General features: G+C 40.5%; 1 protein-coding gene across 1 annotated transcript in view; it reads left to right on the forward strand.

The window, feature by feature from the left end:
• The window catches only part of PELI1 (pellino E3 ubiquitin protein ligase 1), a 149,540-nt gene extending 131,206 nt beyond the window's left edge, over window positions 1-18,334 (forward strand). The window contains exon 8 of the transcript XR_011377904.1: window positions 18,255-18,334. The gene's annotated coding sequence lies outside the window, so the exon portion shown is untranslated. The remainder of the gene's footprint in view (window positions 1-18,254) is intronic.
• Window positions 18,335-23,523: the final 5,189 nt, after the last annotated feature.

Genomic DNA, 23,523 nt, shown 5'->3' on the forward strand with positions numbered 1-23,523 from the left:
AGTACGTGTGAAACAGGATAGGAATAAATAATCATGTAAATATATAATTATATCTAACATGAGTACTCCCACTCCAGTCTTCCTTCAGAAGAGTGCCCCAAGAACCATGTGTGATGCATGACCTTCTGACACATAGACTGAGTGAGGGCACCAGTGAAAGTCCATCCATTATTTCTTTAACTTTATAAAAAAAAATATAATTCCAACATGTTGACCCCTCATCCTAAGCGATCGTCTTATGCTACCCCACTTTATAGACCACTGGCTGAAAGATCTGTGATCCATTCTTTGGTTTTTGTGTTCTAAGCATTAACCATGTAGCAAATCAGATCACCAAAATACTACATAACTGAACTGTATTACTCTATCTCCCACTCCCACTTTCAGAATTACTCCTATATAAGTATACTCTAAGGCCATGCCCTCAGAATTTTACCCACACATTCTTACAACGGATATTTGAATATCCACTGTGCAGACAAGCCCTGTTCTAACACTGGGTGATGTAGCAGGAAACAAAACAAAACAAAACCCTGCCTTCATGGGGTTACATTCTAGTGGGGAAGATGGAAATGAACATGAAAATGAAAAGACATATAGTAAGATAGTGAGCAGTTCTGAGGGACCGATAAAGCAGAAAAAGGAGATACAGAACGTCACGTGTGATGGGTGTGGGTGTGCGGAGTGTTTGCAGTATTAAATAGAGCAACAGAAAGCCCCGCTGGAAAGGTGGTATTTGAGTAAAGATCTGAAGGGAGTGGCTACTTAGGAGAAGAGCATTTAGGCAGAGGGAACACCAATTGCAAGGGTCCTGACGCTTGGAACATTTCTGTAACAGCCAAGAGGCCAGTGTGGCCATGTGATGTGAAGCGAGAGGAGGAGCAGGTTAGGTCAAAGAGGTAAAGAGACAGAAGAAGTGGGGCATGGGGGTGGAACTAGATCTCAGAGAGCCTCCTGAGACTTTTGGCTTTTATTCTGAATGAGTGGGGGGCCTTAGGAGGATTTTGAACAGGGGAATGATGTGCTCAGACTTCGATTTTAATAGGATCCAAATAGGCTGAAGTGGAGCAGGGAGACCAGTTAGGAGACTGTTGCAGTAATCCTGGAGGAAAATGATGGCGACTTAGGTCAAAGCGTGGGGGCAGTGGAGCTGGTTTGAAAAGTAACCAGAATCTGGGTATGCTTTGAAGGCAGAGTTGATGATATTTGCAGCAGATCAGATATGGGGTGTGAAAGAACGAAGAGGAGTCAAGGATGACTTGGTTATTAGCCTGAATAACTAACTAGAAGGATCGAATTGTCATTTAGTGAAGTAGAGAACAGTTTGTGGAGGAGGGTGTACTGACTCTGGAACTTAGATTGAGACTCCTCTTAGATGAGGTATTTACCGAAAACTGTCTCTGCTTTTTTCTTTTCTTTGACTACTGTCAGAGTTCTTAATTATTATCATCAGTGTTCCCCATGTATCCTATGCTAGCTTAGAAACAAAAAAGTATTCCTCCTGATTAAGGGCCAGCTTCCTTTCATTGAAATAGAGAGTCAGGATACTTCTCATGTTTCTCCCTTTGCTTTGGCTGCCCTCTGAGGAAATGAAGTTCTGTTTTCAACTACAGTAACTTCCTTTAGCCAACTTGTTCTGATACAGTTTTTCTCCCATCTCGCTCATATACACCTTTTTCCTTAGCTCTTGCTTTTAAAAAAAATTCTCAGTTTTATTGAAGCTTAATATTTTGTTGCTTCAAATCCTTTCTGGCAGTGGCAGAGCACAGTTGTGTTTGTTTTAATTTTAATATTTAAATGTTAACGGAAAACAAAACTCTTGAACCTATTTTGTAAGTCCAGATTTTAATATCCAGCTTCCCTTAAGGAAATATGCCTGTCTTTGATAATATTGTCAGCAGAAAATGCAGTAAAGAAGATCAAAAGAGTTCTTCTAGTAATCATTGTAAAATATCAGGTCCAAACATTCTGTTACATGATATGATGGGAATGCTGGTTTGTTTAGACTGACATTAGATTGTAAACCCAGCTATGTATGCTAAACTACAGCATAAAAATTCCTCACAGCTAACATTTGAGCGTTTGCTATGTGCCAAGCACTGTTTTAAATGTATCATTCTAAGTATATTACTGATTTTATTTAAAACTCAAAACAACCCTTTGAGAGAGGAACTATTATCTCCATTTTATTTATTTTTTAATTTTTATTGGACTATAGTTGATTTACAATGCTGTGTTAGTTTCTGCTGTACAGCAAAGTGAATCAGTTAAATGTATATATATATGTGTGTGTGTGTGTGTGTGTGTATATATATATATATATGTATGTATGTATCTCCACTCTTTTTAGCTTCTTTCCCCATATAGGTCATTACAAAGTATTGAGTAGAGTTCCCTGTGCTCTACAGTAGGTACTTATTAGTTATCTGTTTTGTATGTAGTAGTATGTATATGTCAATCCCAATATCCCAGTTTGTCCCTCCCCCACCTTACCCTCTGGTAACCATAAGTTTGTTTTCTATATCTGTATGTCTCCATTTACAATAGAAACCAGACACAGCAGTGTCTAGTAACTTACCCAAGGTCCACATGGCTCGTCACTAGAGGAGTCAAAATTTGAACCTCGGAAGTCTTGCTCCATACCTGTGTACACAGGCGCTACATTTTACTGTCCGCCCCCCACCCTTAATGGAATTTGAAGTCTTTTTTAAAATCAATTTTAAACAATTTTTCAAAAATGATTTAAGGTGGCTTATAAAAATTATAATTAAGGTTAAACATCAATAGTAAAAATTTTGGGAAGAACAAAAGTAAAAGAATTTGGTATTATAACAAAGTAAGATAGAATCAGCATTGGCATGAGTACACAAGTAGATTTAATGAAGGCCTGTAAACTTGCTAAAGGTGAGTCACAAATCGATTTAGTGCCACGGTGTTTAGTAGGTTATTCAATAGGGGAACATGATCAGTTACAAGATCCAGGCAGCTGCCTGGAAGGTAGCAACACATCCACTGCTACAGAAACTTGTAATCATTTCTGGTCCTGCAAGCAGAGAAATTCACATTCAGGAAGCAGTGCCATTCCTTCATATAAGTAGATTCATGCAGTATTTTTCTTCCTGTGACTCACTTATTTCATTTAGCATAATGTCCTGAAGGTTCATCCATGTTGTTGCATATTGCAGAATTTACTTCTTTTTTAAGGCTGAATAGTATTCCAGACTATGTGTGTGTGTGTGTGTATTTATTTACTTTATCCATTTATCTGTCAGACATACAGTTTGTTCCACTTCCTGACTCTTGTGAATAGTGCTGCAGTGAACAGGGAGTGCTAATATCTCTTCAAGATTCTGATTTCAGTTCTTCTGGTTAAATACCCAGAAATGGGATTGCTGGATCATATGGTAGTTTTGCTTTCCGTAGAGGCTGCACCATTTTACATTCCCACCAACAGTGGGCAGAGGTTCCAGTTTCTCCAACTCCTCGCCAATACTTTGTCATCGTTTGTTTTTAGATAATAGCAACCTGACAGGTGTGAAGTGATATCTTTTTGTGGTTTTGATTTGCATTTCCCTGATGATTAGTGGCATTGAGCATTTTTTCCTATACTTGTTGGCCATCTGTATGTCGTCTTTAGAGAAATGGCTATTCAAGTGCTTAGTCCATTTTTTAATCAGGTTATTAGTTTATTTTACTATTGAGTTATAAGAGTTTCTTATATACATGGTTTGCAAATATTTTCTTCTATTCCATAGGAGAAAATTTTTCATTCTGTTGTTTCCTTTGCTGTGTAGAAGCTTCTTAGTATGTCCCACTTGTGTATTTTTGTTTTTGTTGCCTGTGCTTTTGGTGTCATATCTGCTGCTTCCCCACTTTAATGATGGAACACATTGAAAGAATTCTTTCCCAGGTTGATAAAGGGCTGTCATGGTACCTGGCACATGTAGATGCTCAAAAACTATTTCTTATATAATTATAGAAAACTGTTAGAACTCTGAACTGTTAAGCTATCCAAACAGTCTGAGTAGAAGCATTAACAAAAACAGTCAAAAGAATGAAGGTTACAGAAGCTGTTTATTTAATCAGAAAATGTGTTTTCATTGGTCAAAAAGACAAAAATGGAAAAGGTGGAGGTATGGCAAAAAGTAACAATTACTAGAAGGTTGACAGGGCAACAAGGAGAAAACCCATGGGTGGTGTCAGAAGACAACAAAAAATATTATCCTGGAGAAGAGAGAAGAAATATCAATTATAGCCCAAAAGTATGTCATCCAGAAATTCAAGGTTTTGAGCCTTTTATTGGTTGGGGAAGACACAGAAAACAGCCAAGATTGAAAGGGAAAGTTAAGATCTACCCACCTTAGAATTTCCTAAAGTTTTACTATATCATATTCCTGTATAACTATTAATAAAAATATAGAATATAAACTAGAAGGGATCTTGGCAATTAAGTTACAGGTGAGAAACCAAGGCCTTGTTAGGTAGTAGCTACCAACTGATAAATCCGGCACTAGAAGCTCGGTCCCCTGTGTCCCCTAACAGTCTAAATTATCATGAACTTGAGTCACCAAGATTCAGTTAAATTCCCATGTTTTGTTTGTTGAAGCAGAGATTAAGTACATGCACTTTAATCATTTTTCTTTTTAAATTCAAAGTGTCAGCAGAGTTAAAACATCAACTCTCATTGTCATGTAAACAATGGCTCCCAAATGTAGGGGATGGTCTGTTTCAGAATTCTTTTCATTAAAAGGTTATCTAGTTAGGAAATGAAAGATAAGAGTAGGGAAAGAAAATCAAGAGTTGTTCAGTAGTGTCGCTTATAGCCATTTGGCCTGTACGTGAAACATTCAGCCAACAAGAGCGCTCACTCAGTGACAGGGCACTTATTTTACTTTTCTATTATTGTGAAGTTAGCACAGTTGTTTTGCATACCGCACCTGTGCAGGAATGCAACACATTCTGATACCCTTCACTTTCAGTAGGCTTCTTTTTCAGTTGACCTTTGGAAAAATAAGTTATTTGAAGTGGTGATTGTAATGTCTCATTAAAATGTTAAAATTACTGTATTGTCAAGCAACTCAGAATTTTTCTTGGTCCACAATGTAATTGAATAATAATAGCAACCGAAACCCTAAGTGCTCATAAAGTTATCTTAATCTTGAATCATGAGGGGCAGATCTTTAGGTGGAGAGAGAGGAGTTAAATTGGGCTAGGTGTACAGACACAAGAAAAGGAACTTCCACAAGAAAGGCTGTCAGAGACCTGTAGGTGGTAGGAGCTCCCAAAGAAGGGATGGGCTCTGGTGACAGCTGAGAGGGGTAATGGGAGGAATTCCCCACTGTGGGTCTTGGTAACATGTTAGGATCCTAAGGCAGTTACTTCCAAAGTTGAGTTTGCACAGGGATTGGGGGTGGGAAGTTAGAGAACTTGTGGCCCCCAACAGAGAAAGCATAGTAATTATCCTGATGTCCAGGTGTGGAAATTATGGGCAGGAATCATTACATCCAGAGACAGGCAATTTCTTGGATTCCCCCTTCACCACCACTGCCTCTCTCTCAATCAGTTTCTCTCTCTCCCTCTCTCCTTACCCCCCTTCCCACACCCCGAACACCTGCTCCCAATTTTGGAATAAGTATAGCTCCTCATGATGACTTTTTGAAAGAAACAGTGTTCACTTGAGTGTGTAAATTCTGACAAGTTTGTTAGTGTAATTTCTATATTAGTCACATTGAATGAATGCAAATGTTAGTTGTATTTTTGATTGATTTTATTCAGAGCACTCAACCGTGGCAAGAAGCCCTGAGTCAGGTGTACTATGCACAGTTGGTATTTAGTTGTAGAGGTAACGTAATATAACTATGACGTGATACTTGTGAGGTGATGAAATGAAAGTCAAAGATACTACTATTGGGATGTGGCCTTTCGCAGAGAAGCCCTAAAAGAACGTTTACTGCTTTGGTACGTGTTATAGGATTTTTAAAGTTTGAAAGTTAACAATCAAGAGTTTGTTTGAAGATGCTTTTATGGTTTCATTATTGCTACTGACTTCAAATATGGCCATATTTATTTACCAAAGTGTTTTAATTCCTTTTTAAATACAAAAGAGCCATTGAAAATGTCTGGGTGGAATTTCACAAAAACAAGGAATTCTTCAGACAAGGCACGAGTCCAAGCCTTAATCCAGTCTGGCCTCGGATACCAGTCCTCAGATGTTCCTTTATCAGAGTCAGTAACAATGGGCAGTTATTCACTGTAAATAAACTAGAGCCTAAGTGAGTGAGGGGAGTGAGAAAATATCAAGCTATACAGTCGCTTTGGAGAGGATCTAATTATACTAAAGCCAGTATTTCCTGTAATTTTGTAACATACTTTTATGTTTAACTCCTTGGCTCTATCTGTAGTCATGAATCTTATTACCTGATATCTATCTGTGGTCATGAATCTTGTTACCTGATATCCTATGGGAAAAGAAAATCCAACCCTTTGACATCAGTTAATTAATACTCGTTCTACCTCATCTTAGTTCCTAAGGACTTTGGTGCTGGTCCTATGTGTGGAACTAGACTTGTAAGAGCAGATGGTCCCAGGCTAAGAAATTTATGGATCTCTTCAGTTGGGGAGCTCAGCAGCTTCTTTGATATACAACAAAGTCAAAGAATTTTAAATGAATTATAAAGCTATCTTCAGGGCTTCCCTGGTGACGCAGTGGTTGAGAGTCCGCCTGCCGATGCAGGGGACACGGGTTCGTGCCCCAGTCCGGGAAGATCCCACATGCCGCGGAGCGGCTGTGCCCATGAGCCATGGCCACTGAGCCTGCGCATCCTGAGCCATTGTCCGCAATGGGAGAGGCCACAACAGTGAGAGGCCCGCGTACCGGAAAAAAAAAAAAAAAAAAAAAAAAGCTATCTTCAGTGACCTTTTTAATCATTCAATGGCTAAAGGAAAGGATATTCCAAATTATTCATAGCCAAAACATCCCTGAAAGGGTATAGTTTGGGGGACAGTTCAGAGCAGTGACCCAACATGTCAAATTCCCTAACATCAAATTCCAAGGAACTTGTCTCTATGAGCCTTTGTTGGAATTTAATTATATGTTGACCTGTGACACCAGTTTGAACATCTTTTTGATCTGCAAATGTGCTTGGTTGTAATGGGAATTCAAATAGAAAGTCGATCTTAACCTTTTGATGCATTCCTTCATTATGAATTACATCTGCTTACCAGTGAAATATTCTACAAAATGGGAGAGACGTGAGTGAAATAATTGATATAACATGTAGTAGTTTAAATTTTTAGCCTGAGAATATTACATTAATTTAACTTTTGTCATGTTCATTGCTCATTATGGCTGACACTTTGAGCTACCAACTAACCTTCTGGGTTCCCAAATACCCCTGGTCTGATTTGTAAGTACACTTGTAACCATAAGACCCAGCATTCACTAGAGAAGATTTACACACAACGGGAAGCTCACATCTCGTTGAGTGAGAACATTTCCAGAAAATCTGTTTTGTGGCTTTTTTTTTTAAGTTTCTCTTTTATGTGGAAAGGTGATAGAAGTCTTCATTTATTCGGAGAACTTGGTATAAGTAAACAAAATGGAATCTTATGCAGTGACAACTTCATCTTCCTGATTGGCAAGAACACACTGACTTTAAGACCCTCTTTCATTTGCTTCCGTTTGCTTCCGTTTTCATGGTTCATTTCCAGCCAACACAGCATTTCTGAAATGCCAGCATTTGCTTTGTGTTTTCTGGCATTGTATCTAAGCAAACTAAACTTAGATGGGTGCCAACAAGGTAATGCATGCTTTTCTGAAATTCCAGAGATCAGTTCTTTAAATGAAATTGGAGATAGTGGAGTTGGTTTGCTGTTTGATCCAAAATTTGATCTCCTTTCTGGACCAATTATTTTCTCATGGAGAAAAACTATTCTATGACCAGCAAACAGGTACCAGAGGCTAATATATACTGGAATTAATGGATAAGAAAGAGTAAGTAGTGCAATGCATCATGATCAATGTGATTAGAAAAGTAGCTCAGAGCAAAATTCTTTTTGGTGTCTTAAATGAGTGATGTGATTTGGACCTGTATGGCTGGGACAGAAACTATTTATCTGATTTCATTCTGCTTCTTAAAAGCTAGAGGGCCTTTGGCAATAGAGTACAGGCTGCCCTCTTGAAGGGAAGTCTGTGCAAGAGAATAAAATACTTGCAGGAGACAAAGTTTAATCCTTCATAAAACTTGAAGAGAGTGTGACAAATAAGAGGGTGTCTTGTATAGAGTCAGCCTTCAGTTAAATATTCATTGAATATTTGAGCAGAACTGGACCCTTCATCCTTCATGAAAGATGAAGAGTTATTTTTAATTTTCTAGCAACCTTGAGATCACAAGATAGGAGAGAGGAACTTCATTCTTGAGTGGAGAGGGAAGTAATGAGAATCTTTGCTGACAGTTGTGATATACCTTTCTCTCCTTGTTCTGTGGGAGTCATGGGGAAACCTCAAAGAAGAAAGCCTGTTGACAACTTAAACTGGAAAACAAGAGCTGATTTTTTTTTTTTTTTTAGCGGTTCGCGGGCCTCTCACTGTTGTGGCCTCTCCCGTTGCGGAGCACAGGCTCTGGACGCGCAGGCTCAGTGGCCATGCCTCACGCGGGCCCAGCCGCTCCGCGGCATGTGGGATCTTCCCAGACTGGGGCACGAACCCATGTCCCCTGCGTCGGCAGGCAGACTCTCAACCGCTGCACCACCAGGGAAGCTCCAAGGGCTGATATTAATTTGGTCTTTTTCTCCACATGAACATCACAATTTACAGTGCTCTATTAAACTCAGTGGGTTTTTTTTTTTTTCAACATTAAATAAGATATCTGGAGAGGGATTCTTCTGTTTCCCTCACCCTGAGAGCGGTTGTTTCATTGAATACCTTCTAATTACCTGACTAGTCAGACGTGTTTATCCACTGGGAAGGGAAGCATGTATTGAATACCTACTTTGGGTTCATTTAGTCAACAAAAATATATTGAGCATCTAGTAAGTGAGAGGCACTGAAACTACAAAGAATAAAACAGACATGGTCCCTACCCTCACAATGCTGAAAATCTAGTCAAAGGGAACGAGTAAGTAAGCAATTACAATATGTGTAAGTGCCATGACAGAAATAAAGATCGTTTAAGAGCACATAGGAGGGGCACTGAACCAGACTTGGGAGGTCAGAGAAGCCTGACTTGAAGGAAGAGGACAGGGGAAGGTGGCAGTGGAGGCAGTGGGAAGAGGATTCCTAGTGAGGGACGAGCTTGTGCAGAGGCTCAGCACCAGTAGAGAGCAGTGCATATTTGAGGAACTGAAACTGAATGTAGCTAAGTGGAAAGTATAAAAAAGGGGAGGAAAAGATACAGGCGGGAGACACATCAGACAGGGCTTTTGTAAGAAAAGCCAAGGTGTCCTTGAGCTCAATCCTGATAGCCATAGGGAGACGGGGAATGATGAGATCAGATCTGCACTTTTGAAAGGTCACTCTGACTGCTGTGAAGAACAGGTATGCAAGACTGGATGCAGAGAGACAAAAAGTTGCAGAATAGCCCAAGTGAGAGATGATGGGGAACTGCATACAGGAAGTAGCGGTGGGAATGGAGAGAGGCAGATGCATCTTAAACATTTAATGTATTTAAAAGACTTGGCAGGACTTTATGACTGACCAGATGAAAGAGGAGCCATGACTCTGGCTTGGGCAACTAGATAGATGGTAGTTCATTCCCTGTATAGTATAACAGAAGAGCAGGTTTATAGGGAAGGGGAGGAGGATGAATGTAGTTTGAGATCACTATAAACTATCCATGATGCTGTTCTGTTGGCAGTTGAATGTATGATTCTGAAACCGAAAATAAGATCCACCTTGGAGATATGGATTTGGAGAGTATCAGCCTGAGGTCCTATGAGTAAGACCTCCCAGGAAGCTGTGACCCAACCAGATGGAACATTAACATGAAGGGGTAGGGTGGAAGAAGAGAAACCCATAGGAAAGACTGAGAGATGTCAGAGGAAAAAAAAAAGAAAACCAGAAGAGATCGCTGACGTGGAAGTCAAGAGAAGAGAACCCATTAAGAGGGCTGGTCTCAGTGTCAAATTACTGAGGAGCAAAGTAAGTCAAGGGTTGAGCAATATTCATTGTATTTAGCTACAAGGAAGGTGTCTGTGACCTTGACAACTGCATTTTCAAGGAGTGAGAGAAGTAGAAGCCAAGCTTCAGAGGTTTGAGGATGAAGAAGTGGAGACCTGGAAAAGTCAAATAGTTTGGTTATGGAGGGGAGGAGATGGAGAGGGAGAAGCCAAGGAGAGAAGGGAGGGAAGGGAGTAAATAGGGAATAGAGGAGAGGCAAGAAGGGGAGAGGAGGAGAATGGAGAAAACTGGACAGAGATGCAAGGTTGAAGGAAAGATTTTTGTGTGTTTGCTTTGCAGATTAGAGCTACTTAAGGATGTTTGAAGGCTGAAAGGAAGGAGCCTTTGGAGGAGGGGAGGAGGATAATGGATAGAGCATAGGATGGAGGAGATTGGATCCGTAGCACATGGGAAGAATTAGCCTGAGACAGGCTAATTTCATTGTAACTGGAGAAAAGGGGAAAAAACCAACGGTGTGGATATAAGCAATGCTGGAGGTGGGCAACTGAGGGGGGAAGTTCTTATCTAATGGTTTCTTGTATCTTCCCTCTGAAATAAGCAGAGAGGGAAATAGGAGAAGAAAGAATGAAAATTTGAGGAGCATGAAGGAGGTTTGAAGTGGCTACTGGAGAGAATTGGAGACACTGCTGGGCAGCACTGAGGACCCAGGTGAGGGTGGAGAATATACCAGATATTGGCAGCGATCTGCTTAGTCATGTGATTTGACTGACCATCAGCATTTGAACCCCCAGTATTGATGTGGGGAGGCAGTTATTGGTCCAATATTGTTACATAGTTATGTTTGGTTGCAAGTGACAGAAAAAAAAAACATGAAAGAAGTCAATTGCCCTCTTACATAAAAATCCAGGTAGACTAATAAGGCTAGAATAGAGCACCAGTGTGTCAGGAATCAAAATTCCTTCGAGTGCCTTACTTTGCCATCAGGGTTTGGCTTCCATGTCATGTTCTAACATGATTACTCCAGCTCCATCCATTTTGTTTGCATTTTGGTCAGCAGGAAGAAGGCAGGACCAGCAGAAGGGCATATGCCACTTCTACCTAAATCCATTGACCATAGCTTGGTCCTTTGACAAATCTAGCTGCAAGGAGGCCGAAAATTTTAGTCTTTATTATGGATGGTCATGTGACCAGTTACATTTTAAATTTAAAAATTAGAGCCCAGACCTTGGGAGATACTAAGAATCACTGCCACAATAGGGTTTACCTGGGTAGGTACAACAGAATGGGGCTAGGAAGTAACTGATATTGTCAAGAGGGATTTAAGTAGACAGAAGGGAGCCAATAAAGGTGAGGAAGGAGCTGAGTGATCTGGTCATTTTTGTTCAGGTATCTCTTCACCCTAGTGTGGTTTATGTATTTTCACATTTCAGAGGAAAGTAAACCCCCAACTTCAGGGTGATGTGCCCTGATTGTCTCAGCCAGTATGTCTTGGCGGGGCACTATTGGCATTTGAGGCAGGCCAATTCTTCATTGTACAGGACTGTCCTGTACATTGCAAGACATTCGAAGCTCCTAGCTCCCACCCACTAAATGCCAGTGATACCCCAGTCATAACAACATGTTTCAATAATCTTAAGGAGGTATTACTGCTCACAGTTGAGGACCATTGGTCTAAATTAATCATGGTAATCCCCTCTCTCTTGATTGGCTCAAGGGTGGACAATTTAAACCTTAGTGAAGTAGCACATGGCTATCTCCTAGTCACCATGATTGGTTCATGCTATCCCAATTAATGGAAGGTTAAGATTTTTGTTTGATGCTTATAGACTCACTCCCTCTCAGTCCCTCTGGACATAATGAGGAAGTATGTGGGCCCAATTGCTGCTGACATCCAGCCTAAAAACACTAGGGGAGTCAGTCTCAGAATAAAGCAACGCTGAGGGTTGGTTGAGTGGAGAGATGGAAAGAAACAGAGACCATAGTAATTCTGAACTGCCGCCAACCCAAGGCCCTTGCCACTGATGAATTTTCAGCCCCTTGAGTCAATAAATGCCCTTAATGTTCAAACCAGTTAGACTTGAGCTGCCTGTTACTTGCAAATGAAAACACATTTAATAAAAGAAGGAAGTAGAGGAAGATTGGGTCACGGGAGTAAAAGTATAGGGAAGGATGTAAATGAGAGTAAAGGATGTGATAGATGAATGGAGGGGCTTAGGCCTTGGGTAGAAACCAAGGAAAACAGGGAGAAGAGGCACGCTGAGTTTGGCTGGATGTAAGATTTTATCAAAATTAATCTCTCTTCTCTTGGACTGGGGATTGAGGGTAATCAGAACAGTTCTAGCATTGTGCTAGGTTGACCCAATGAGGCTTATATTAACTCTAATGTGTAGAAGAAGAAACTCAAGACTCACCCAAGGACCTAAAGCTAGTAGCTGGCAGAGGGAAGTCCTAGTGAGATTGACTCCAGTACTCAAGTCCTTTCCGCTAATTCCCCACTGCTACTTGATGCCAAAGAGGTGGAAACAACCAGATCTACCCCTCATTAATCCTTTCCACACCTCAATCCAGGATGGCAGGTAAGACTGACTGGGTCAGTAGGACTGTTTTCCCCTGGATAATGGACGGTCTACCCACAGGATGTACTGTGTTTGGGGTACAAAGCACAGATGGGTCATGGGCAAGCTGGAGTGGCAAGAGAGCTTACAAAACCAACACCAGCACAAATGAAAGGAATAAACCCAGGGTGCACCAAGAAGGAGAAATGGCTCAGAGGTTCCTGGTGAGATGAAAAGTATTGAATGTTAACTGTCGAGCATCGAATATTAGATTCTGTGCATCTGCATTTTTTTCATTTCAGAAACTTATTTTTTTCCCATTTTACTTTATTGTTTGACTAGTTAATGCTTACACATGGTACAAATACAAAAGTTACAAAAGGTATACAGTGAAAAATAAGTCTTTCTCCTCTGTCCTGGAGCTACTGTCCCTGGAGGCAACCAGTGTTGACAGAATCAAGCCCTGCCCTCTCCCTCACCCCTCCCGTCCTCCGTCATAGGATGAGGTACATAAGCTGAGTTCTCTTCATTCAGTAAAGATACAGACCTTCCTAATGTAGGAGCCTTGAAATGGACACACTAAATAAATCAGATTTACAAAAATATATATGGTAACTTTATTGTCTATAACGACTTCTTGCTAAAAAGCCCCCATTGCTGATGTAGGTGGAAAACACTTGATCTTGCAAATAAAATATATCTCCTTTAGGTTTAAACCAGTCTCCCTTGGGAAATCACTCAGTCTTTCGGGGTTTCTCCCTCATCGCAGGGTTCTTCTCTCCCTGTTCCCTCTCCAAAAATATTGCCCAGGTGAAAGGCACGCTACAGGGGAGGTGCAGGGGAAGTCTGCCAACCGCCAGGCCTTCCTGACCACGAGGCCATGGTGAGGAAATTGTTTTCTCTGGCCTTTGGGCTACAGTGATTCCAGCTACTGACAGCCACGGTCCCCACCATGGCCCTCAGTGGTAATGGCCACACACCTTGTAACTTCTTGGCCCAAGGCCAGGCCTCCTCCAGCCCGTTCATCCTGTCAGCCTTCGTCATTCTCCCACGGGCTCTGCTGCAGACCATGCACAGGCCCGGGAACTGGGAGCACTTCTCAAGGCCCCTCGTTGCCCAACCCTAGCATTTCCGCTTCTCTGTAGTTGGCCTAGTTCCAAAGAGAAAAGCAGGGTACACATCCCTCCTGCCGTAGGGCCCCTCCACCCCTCATCTGGGGCAGCCCTGTGCGCACACCCTCTGACTCTCACAACTTCCTGCCTGCTGCTTTAACGTTTATCTTCCTTTCCAGTCATGGGAAAACGGCTCTGACATCACATCCTGTGTTCTTCCTGGCACTGTCTGTGACCTCCTCAGGGGCAGCCCTCCAAGCTCTGCCTCATCTGTGTATGCAAATACATTCTTTTTTCTTGCAACAAAGTCTGGCTTTTACGAATCAAAGGCAGTTAATTTCAAACCATTGTCTTGCTATGAATTTTTTTTTCAATCCTATTTTGAAACTCAAAGTAAATGATGACTTACCCATTCTTGGCTGGGCTTTTTCCTCCCCGTGACTCAAAGCATGTCATTGACTCATTGGGTGGAGGATCCATGGGGACTGGGTTTACCGGGAAACACGCTGGTTGAATATCTCACAATGTTATCTCCATGACATCAGCATAAGGCTTCCAGTGCTGCGGGGAAGCCAGTGTCAGTGTGGTAAATGTTACTAAGTTTTCAGCTGTGACTTGCGTAAACCCACTTGATGCAAAAACTTCATGGTCCTCAAAGTGAACAGAAACCTGATTCTACCGTTACCCACCCAATTAGGCAGTGCAAGCCTGAGTCATTCTGGATTCCTCTCTTTTCTTCACACTCCATATATCACCCATCTGCTATTCAGAACCACCAAAGGGAATGGGAGACTTTTTCTAATTGTCACAAAAGCACTGTGTGGGCCAGCTGTGGCCTTGCTGCTGAAACCCTCAGCCTGGCTGCCAGCATCTGTCATTGGACTTCTGCCATTGTCTCCTCCGTGGTCTCCCGCTTCTATGTCCGACCTCCTACAATCTATTCTCCACAAAGCAGCCAGACTTTTCTTTTTAAAATATAAATTAGATCCTATCACTTCCCAGCTTCCCTGCTTTAAATCCTCCAATAGCTTCCTATCACTCTGACCTGACGCCGCCTCCCTCTTCAGCCTCATCTTCCAAGCCTTCCCTCTTACTCTACTAGAGCCACACTGCCCACCTTTCTGCTTTCAAATACACCAGGCTCATTTCAACCCCAGGTCCTTTGCACTTACTGTTTCTTTGCTAGCAGAGCTCTTCCCTAGATTGTCGCACTACTGCCTCCTTCTCAGCCTTCAGATCTCAACTCAGATGTCACCACGCGGCCACATCCCACCCCAGGTACCATCGACCATATTACCCTATTTTGTCTTCTTCATAGCCCTTAGTTCCTGAAATTGTATTATTTGTTTGTTTAAATGTTTGTTACCTCTCTCCTCCTTACTTGGAGGGCAACCACCTTGGACAGGGACTTGGTTTGCCTTCTTCAGCCCTGTATTTTTGCATTAAACAGTGCCTGGCACATAATAAGCAGTAAATATGTGTGGACCAAAGCCAACTAAGTTCATGCAGAGGGGAAAAGGAGAAAGACAATATTTTTAAACTTGACAAGCACTCATGGATATCTTTTTATTAGTTTACAATTTAGAAGAAATCATTTCTACTAGTTTCTTTGTAAGGGAATCATAAGATTAATGTGGCTTTCCAGTGAGAAACTTGGCTGCAAGACAGAACTAGCATCTATATTTATGCCACAGAAAAGCAGCTTTTTCAAATAATCAAGTGAGATCAAGGTATAAATTGTTAGCCTCATTTGCCAGGTACAAAATTTGAATGATTGCATGTGTGTTGCTGTGTGCTTAACCTGCTACAGATCACCTGCAATTTTAAGGTTCCCTGATTGCTAAAAGTTGTTTACTTGATTTCTTTCATTTAAGTATAGCTGAAGCTGCAGGGCTGATCAGAGGCAAGATGTAAAAAGAGAGGTAACATTAGTGATTTTTCAGGCACACTATAAGACAATTACCCACAATCTTTAGGTATTTCTTATACTTTCAAAACTAAACGCTAAGCTCTCCTTGACTTGGGCTAAATTTTTTTTGAATAACTGATACCCTGGAAAGTCCTGAACAGTTGCACAAACACTGAAGCAGGGACTTTAAAACTCAGCCCTGTGTGACATGTTTTAGAACAAAGATGTAGGAAAATTAGGCCTCATCTTCTTCAGAATAGATGAGGTCAAACATACTTCCCCATTCCTGGTGTCGCAGAGTCTGACATTTCTGTCATTAGAGCTTCATTTTTTTGTCCTGGAGTTCTGTTTTAAAATGCATATTTTCCTGGAAATATATTAGACTAATTCATGAAGATATTGAAACTAATTAGGTCCATTTTTCCTTTCGGTGGGAGAGATTACCAGCAAGAGAGCCCTGAACAAGAAGGAAAGAGATGAATTGGGAGAGACTAGAATCCCCAGCTCTGGCTTTTCTGAACCTAGACTTGGCCCAGTACAGTACAGTAGTTGTTGAAGTACTTTGGATAATAATATTGTGGGGCAAATGATTTTAAGAGTGAGTATTGTGATGTGTTACTTAATCTAAGAAAATGGATTTTTTAAACTTCAAGTGTTGCTATGCAATACGAATTTTGATGAATTTTTTCCAGTTAGGGTCCCAACAGGAAACAGATGGTACACTTAAATTAGGATAAGTTGAGAAGAGCTTCTTTTCAAAGAGACTGTTTGTAAGGAGGTTGTTGGGGGTGTAATGTAAACCCAAGGGACAGTCTGGGAACTAGGGGTTAAAAGAAACAGAGTGGTTGACACCCTGGGACCCTAAGGGAGTGATTATCAGCATCTGGAAAGGGAGTGTTATTTGGAGCAGACCACAGTAAGAGGAGCAGTGACCTTGACCCAAGCCAACCAAAGGCAGTCTCACTAGGAAAAAGCCAAGGGATGAATACCTTGACCTTCTCTGGTCTTCTGCAAGGGCTCCCCATTGGCCAAAGCCAACTGGAAGCCAAAGAGAAAGAGAACATATTCATGCAGGGCCAGCCTCCTGGGCAGAGAGGAAGGTAGAAAACGGTGGAGAGTGGATCTCAGGAACAGTGTAATGATATTTCCATTTGCTTGACAAGAAGGCTTGAGGAAGAGCCATCCAATATCCCTCCCCCTTCCCACTGCATGCTTTCAGAGTGAAGATGTCTTGGGCTTGCGGAGAGGAAAAGGTGTGTTCTTAACATCAGCTTTGGAGTTTTGATTAATATCTTACCCTTATCTAATTTCTGTATCAAGACTGTTTATAACTGAAGTTGAAAGTCTATGATGCCAGAGTGGCCAGAAAATTTAAGGGCCTGCCACAATTTTCAGCCTAGGGCAGAGAAAGATGACCTCTCTTCCCCCTCACAATCTGACCTTATATATATGTAAAGGAACAGTGGGGGCAAAAATAAATATATAAGGTTGCTTTTCGATTAGGTCAGAGAATTGTGCTTATTCAACACACCACTTATGTAATCTTTACCAACTTTCTCACATTACAAGTAATGAAACTAAATTCCAGAGAGCTTGATTCACATGCCCTGTTTTAGGAGGCCATTTCACGCCCAAATCTAAACTAGAAGTATGAATTGAGACATCTATATGATATGCAGCTATAGGCTTACATAAGCAATTAGCACTGGGGCAAATTTCAAACAAGGCCAAGGACATTGACTAGCTATCTTTGCTCTGTCCCTTGGCTGCACAGATTACCTTTAGGTAGCTCAGTATATGGTGAGTGGGGAAGTCTCACTGGACAACCTAGGCTTCCACGGTACAGTGATTTGTACATCTGCTCTGCTCTACATCACAGGTTTAGACCTTTGATTTGTGATTCAGAAACTCAATTTCATCTGTTCACCCAAGAAGAATCAGGTCCTGATGAACTGATAGATTTATCAGCCTCACAACAGATTTACTGGTAAATCAAAATGTTCATTGAATTACCCTGAGAAATGTTTCTATCAAAAAGACAAGATTGGTGTCAGCTGGTCAACAGTCTGTGGCTGAATTGTTTAGAGAAAGAATATAGACAAATCAGACACTCACATCCATTCTCAAGAAAATAACTCAAAGTATAAATCTCACTGACAGCGGGCCAAAGACATAAACATCACATGTAAATGGCAACACATAACATTAATAAATTGCTTTACTGATGGTATGCTCTGCATTTTTGCAAATTCCTAGATGTTTTTGATGTGTATATATCACAGTGTGGTGAGTTGGCATTGTAAAGCTTTGATTAGCCAGAACTTAATTAGAACCTTAAATTTAAAAGAATTTCTTTTGATGCATGTTCCAGTTACCAGTTTATTTCTTCTCAGCTCAAATCCACCCTTTACTACCCTGCTTTGTGATGCTGGAGTTGGACCCTGTAAATATTTCTCCTTTGCAGCTGGCATGATGCCTTGTCAGTAAAGAGCACGGGAGGGCCACTGCAGGAGGAAAGTACTGCTCTTCTTTGTTCTGATGTGGTTTTCCTTCTCCTGTAGTGCATGGCAACCAGTGGGTACCAGAATCCCGACCACACTCAACCACCCAGCACGTCTCACAGGCACTCCACGAGGTGATTTCTTCCCCATCCTGACTTGCAGCACCTCAGTGAGTTTCTCTACCACCCAATGGATGACAGCTACACCCTCTTCAGTGAGATCAGAATCTCAGCCTTGAGGGGAGAAAGGGTTCTTCCAAATATGTCCCTTCCTTGGGTGTTCGGCCTTAGTCCTGGGGCAAGCGTTCTCAGTGGGGGTAAAAACTGGTTCTTGGGGGGGGAGGTGTGAAATAATCTTAAGTATTACAATGGTTTATGGCCCTGAAAAAGGCCACAGCACATAAACAGATACACAGTATATCTGCAGTGTTAAAATTTCATGGAGGGGAGCATTAAGGGGGGGAAAATGTCTAAAAAACCTCCTTAGGGGAGCAATAATGAAAAAAGTTCAGTAACACTGCCTTAGAAAGTACTGCTCCCCATATAGACTATTCCTGTATTCTTTAGAGTTCTGTTTACTCCTTAGTAGTTAATCCCACTTTCAGTTAATATACTTTATATTAAACTTCCCCTGTTCAGATTACTTTGTGGTATAGGGACCACTGCAATGGAATTATACAGTAAGGGAGATAGACTGGGCTCAACTCCAAATAGAGTATGGGTAAGTGAGCAGGGGTGGAGGGGTCAGTGAATGGAAAATTATTAAGAGGAAAATCAGCAGTAAGCGGCATTCTGGCTAAATCAAACTAACAAGATTTTTGCTGAAGATAGACCTGGGTGATCAGACATCACCTGAGGGATGGTAGAGGATGAGGAACCTGATCAGATATCAAGGGTGATCAGATATCGAGGGTGGAGGGTTCTGGTTAAACTGACTTAGCGGGGTTCTTGCTAAAGCTGGATTTCACAAGGAAGTGCAGAGAAGAGATGGGCCTAAGAGAAGGTTCAGGAGCCTGACTAAAGTTTGGTGAAGTAAAGAATCTTTGTCAAAACATTGACAAATGAACTATCTATGAAACAGAAACAGACTCACAGACATAGAGAACAGACTTGTGGTTGCCAAGGGGGAGGGGAGATGGGGGAAGGAAGGATTGGGAGTTTGGGATTGGTAAATGCGAACTATTATATATAGACTAGATAAACAACAAGGTCCTAATGTATAGCACAGGGAACTATGTTCAATATCCTGTGATAAACCATAATGGAAAAGAATATGAAAAAGAATATGTATATGAATAACTGAGTCACTTTGCTATACAGCAGAAATTAATACAACATTGTAAATCAACTATACTTCAATAAAATAAAATACAAAAGATCTGGACTGAGAAAAAAAAAAACATTGACAAAGAGTAAAAATAGCCATTTCTCACAAGTAGAAACCCAAATGGCTAAGAAGGGTTAAAGAGAAGTTCAGTGTCACCAGTAAACACAGAAATGCATATTAAGACTTTTTAAGATACCACCTACACACAGATTTGTAAAAATTAGAAAGCTGGAAAATGATTTGGCATTCTCAGCAAAGAGAAAACAAGGACCCTCGTGTGCTGCTGGTGGGATGGTAAATAGATACACGTATTCTAGAGAGCACTCTGGCAGTATTTAATTTGTGTGTGTCTGTGTGTGTGTGCTTGCACACATTCACATGTACACATGGAACCTATGACTGGGGAATTCCTCTCTGCACAGGTTCATAAGGAGATGTGTATAAAGATGTTTATCACAGGGTTGTTTGCGATACAAGGGAGTTAGAGGCAGTCCAGGTGTCCTGTCACTAGGGGGATGGACATATTAAAGGTATCTGACACACGCTATGGAACCTTATGTAGCAGTTCAAAGAAATTAGCTACATGTGCATAAAGGAACATGGAAAGAACTTAAAAACAGCACTGCATTAAAAAATATCAATAAACAGAAATGATCCATTGAACAATACAGAATTAAAACACATTCATAAAACAATATTATATTAAAAACTTGGGGGTCCGTGCATATCCAAGCACATATTAAATATATCAGAGTGGCTGCTGATGCTGGAGATGAAAGGGCAAAATAATAAAGTAGAAGAAGAAAATGATAAAATGAAACAAGAAAAGACCTTGCATGGATGAATGATCATGTACCATCATGAACTGAGGAGGGTGATTAACTCAAGTCTTTGCACTTAAAGTCCAAAAGAAAAAAAAAAAAGGAAAGATGTAAACCCTGTCATTCCTGAAGTTTTTTCATTCCACAAATGAGATGTGATGCCTGCCTTTTGAGATAATCCATGTGAAGCGCTGTGTGAGTAGCTCATCCATTTAACCACACTTGAGCAAAGCACACAACAGTGGAAAGCCAGAGGATGGGAATAAAATAGAGTGGAGGATACACCTGTAAACTGAACTCTGTAAACCAAAGCCTAAATGCAGCCTTCTTTGTGAAACCAGAAGTGCAGTGTGGAACCAAGAATGAACATATCGTTCTGTGGTATCAGATCAGTGACCCTAGCCTTGTTACTTCATAAGCAAAAAGAAAAATTATTTGAAATAATATCTTACTATGAAAATCAGAATAGAGGAGACAAACAGGTAGCTCCAAGACATCTGCAAAGACAATTTAGTTGGCAGAGGTGGATTGTTTGGCATCCATCAGGCAGTATAAAATGCATGGTATTCATATGTTTATATACATGATTTTTTTAAGTGAATTGATCTCAGGATTCTCTTTTTTTTCAAAATGCCTTCAATCAAACAGGAAACACAAAAGAGCCTGGTCCGATTCCAGGACTCTTCCTTTTTAAGGCTGCCAGGTCTATCCTCTTGCAGGGAATGAGAGCGGACAAGGCTGAATATTTCTCTGTGTTTCTGAAAAGCGCTTGGCTCACCGAGTCCTTGCAGCTGCGTACACCACCTGTGGAATGAATCTGTTACCCTTTTTCAGTTCATTCTTTCTTATCTCCAACTGCCTGCTTAGACAGATGATTGCTGGGAATTCACATGTCTTTTGTTTTTCCTTAGCTTTAAACCTATAGCCACCTAACTTAAATTACACTCTAAAGTTAGCAGTAATGCTTTTAAATGGAAGCCTCAGAGGTGGGGAAGTGAGAGAATAAGGAGTAAATTCTTGATTCTCTGCTGCTACATTATCACTTGATCCTCTAAATTATCTTTTATACTTAAAAATTTTTTATTAGGCCATTAAAGTGAATGATCTATAAACTGTATTCAATCAGAATTCTTAGATATTTGAAAACGTTTTTGGCTACCATTTCATTTGGCTGTTATTTCACAGTAGACTCACACTACGGTTTAACTAAAAGTGTAAAGCTATCCTTTAGCAGCATACCAAATTTCATTAAAGAAAATTTAAATGCATACACACTTAAAAGAACACCACTTTTTTTTTAAACATGTTTATTGGAGTATAATTGCTTTACAATGGTATGTTAAAAGTGGGTAAAGACATGCTTTCAAAGTAAAACTATCACAAAGTCTGAATTTTATTGGAGAAAAGAACTATAGCAAGTACAGGCCAGTTCTCAACCTCTTTTTTCCCCTTTGCCTTCCCTGCAGTTTCAGCACTCCTACATAATGAGCCTCACCTGGGAAGGACAGACATCTATGCCATAGTTTGAAAAGATCCCTTTTCTCTTCCTCACACCACGTTTATTAGTTTTCAAAGACCATATGGTGCTAATTGATGATAAAAGTAACAGCGTGAATCACAGACTGTTTTATGGACCAGTCCCTACTTCATCGTGAACGGGATGACATAAAGCAGGCATCCATGGGGCCACTGACATAAAACAACCCCGAGTCCCCACCTGCAGAGAGGCAGTGAGTACCCAAACAATGTTTATTGATGTTTTTAACCTTATAATTAAATTCCATGCTTCCTCGGCTATTGGTTAAAGTATTATTTATCATTCAATTTAAAGTTTTTTATTGGCTAGTATTAAAGTATTTGCTATATTATCAAAAGCTTAAAATATTGTTAACCAATTAACCAGTTTCATGATGTAGTATCTGGATTTGATTTTGTTAAATGTTATTACACATTCATGTAGAAAAGTTACAAAATAGAGCAAACATTTTGAAGAAAAAGGAGAAAAGGGCAAAAAGAGGAAATATTTTTCATATTTGTACCAACCTAGAGAAAACAGCATTTTCCCATATATACTTCCAGTCTTAAATAAGAATATTTTTGTCTTAAACAAGAATATCTTACTTCAAAATTTTCACCCAAATAGGCTTGATTTCTACAAAGGTGAGCTTCTGAGAAACCAACTTACTTTGTGCAGACAGCCGATTCTGCTTTGGGGGGCGGGGAGGAGGAGGAAATGGCTCACATCCTGACAAACAGGGCATCATTGTTACTCTATCAGAATTGGCATAAAAGCCTTCTTCAGCCAGAAAGACAAGTGTGTGACAGAGAATCCAAAGAGTTGGCCCAGTTTAAGGGGAAAGTGGCTTAAAAGCAGATTTTATTCACATACAGAGTGTGCTAGGCATTTCCCACATCTTCTCTCTAATTATTACAACCCAGAAAAACATGGGTTTGAGTTCCAGCTGTTCCTTACAAGCCAGGTAACCACAGATAAGTTAGAAGTCACCGTTTTTTTGGCAAAGACCAATGAGTTATTACAACAGAGCCCTTAGTGCCTGGCCAGCATTAAGGTTTCCATAAATGTAGGCTGCAGTGTTGTTATGGTCGTGGATTGCCTTCAGAATTATATGAAATACTCTATTTGAAACTCCTACTGCACTGAGGTATTATGATTACAATACTTAGTATTACAAGGAGGGCTTGTTCTTAACCGCATGCCTTTTCACTTGGCGGCACTCCCCAGTTTTTTCCTCTAGTCCAGTGCTGACTAGTTGGACTTTCTATGACTATGGAATTGGTCAATAATCTGTGCTATCCAATATGGTAGCCATTAGCCAGAGATGGCTATTGAGCTCTTGAAATGTGGCTAGTGCAGCTGAGGAATTGAATTTTTGCTTTAATTTTAATTAATTTAAATAGTCACAGCTAGTTTCTTGATATCTGAATGTTCCTACCCCATCTCATCACAGTAATTACCTTTAGTCACAAAGCAGATCCATTTGTAAGTACTTTAGTAAATGTCTCCTTATTCACACTGTTTTGAATAACATCATTTGACATAAAACCTTTTTAAATTGAAATATAGTTGACATAGTTCCTTCCTGATAAATGATAAAATACAATCATACCATTAAGAAAGTAGAAATGAACTGGATATATATCCAGCGTCAAGCTTCTCAGCC

The sequence above is a fragment of the Globicephala melas genome, chromosome 12 (assembly GCF_963455315.2).
Source record: "Globicephala melas chromosome 12, mGloMel1.2, whole genome shotgun sequence".
In the NCBI taxonomy this organism is placed as follows: Eukaryota; Metazoa; Chordata; class Mammalia; order Artiodactyla; family Delphinidae; genus Globicephala; species Globicephala melas.